We start from the raw sequence: 1,216 nt of genomic DNA on the forward strand, positions 1-1,216 counted from the left end.
CAGAGCCATTGTCGAGCCATGGGCCTCTGTCAGTGTGCTTTGTGGAGGGCAAGCTCACTATTTTCAAAAGGCCTTGGCCTTCCATCTGCACATGTTCAAAATTCACTGCACTTAATAGAGTCAGTCTTGTTCAGTTGCTCCCTGCCTTTATGTGCGCAACAAATCGCCTGCCTTCTGCCTTGCTAACCCTGGCATTTTCTCTTGTCTGTAGTCTTTGCTTTGCATGTCCTTGCCAAAAAAAAAAAAAAAAGAAAGAAAGAAAGAAAGAAAGAAAGAAAGAAAGAAAGAAAGAAAGAAAGAAAGAAAGAAAGAAGACCCTTTCTGTTCAGCTATAGTTTTTCTTATATAGAACACTATTGAGAAAGATGACATCATCTGTCCTTTTGGCAAGAAGAAACATTTCATGATAGGAGTCTGAAATAGAAAATGGTCTATGGAGGTACAGTAGTGCCCTATCCCCTTCTATATAATGTAGTTGCCTATACATGTGGTTTGTCTGCTTCTAAGGACCAACCACACCAGCGATGGGGCTTTATGGACAAGTAACGAGCAACTGTTTTTAGGAGAAACCTATAAGGAAGTGTGAGAAGGAAAGCAGGAGGGGAGAGAGATAAGCTAAGTGAGGATGTGACTCTGGGTGAAGTCTCAGCCTCATTTCCAGGGGGGCTCTGGACCGGGGGACACCTCTTGCCTTGAAGCCACCACTGGGGCAGGAGCAGGGGAAGTGTAACTTTCAGAACCACATCTTCCATCACTGACGAAGGCTGCAGCTGTATGAGCAGGCATGGTATGTGAGCGATGCATGCACAAAAACTGAACTGATCAAAGTAATCACAGGGTATCTGGGCAGGTGATTACTGCTCTGCTAATGTACAAAATGTGAGATAATTAAATGTATGGCATTTTTGGCATAGCTACTTTTATTGGACCCAATGAATGAGCTTCCCTAGATTTTCTTGGCCTCGCCTGTTCCCAGCCCTCTGATTGGTTGGACAAAGAGAGCCTCTGCCCTGGTGCCATTGCCTCATTTCCAAGCCTCAGCAGCTGAACCCACCTCCCCTGGGTAGGGGGAGGGCTGACTTTAGCATGCACCCACCCTTGTACGCACCAGGTGGGAGCTGCAGAGTCCTGATGTGACCCAAGCACGTTCATAGAGGCCGTGGTTTTTCTTGCCCACTATTTCCTTACTCAAAGTGGCAACCATGAGGCACAACAT

Source organism: Saccopteryx leptura, chromosome 8 (assembly GCF_036850995.1).
Source record: "Saccopteryx leptura isolate mSacLep1 chromosome 8, mSacLep1_pri_phased_curated, whole genome shotgun sequence".
NCBI lineage: Eukaryota > Metazoa > Chordata > Mammalia > Chiroptera > Emballonuridae > Saccopteryx > Saccopteryx leptura.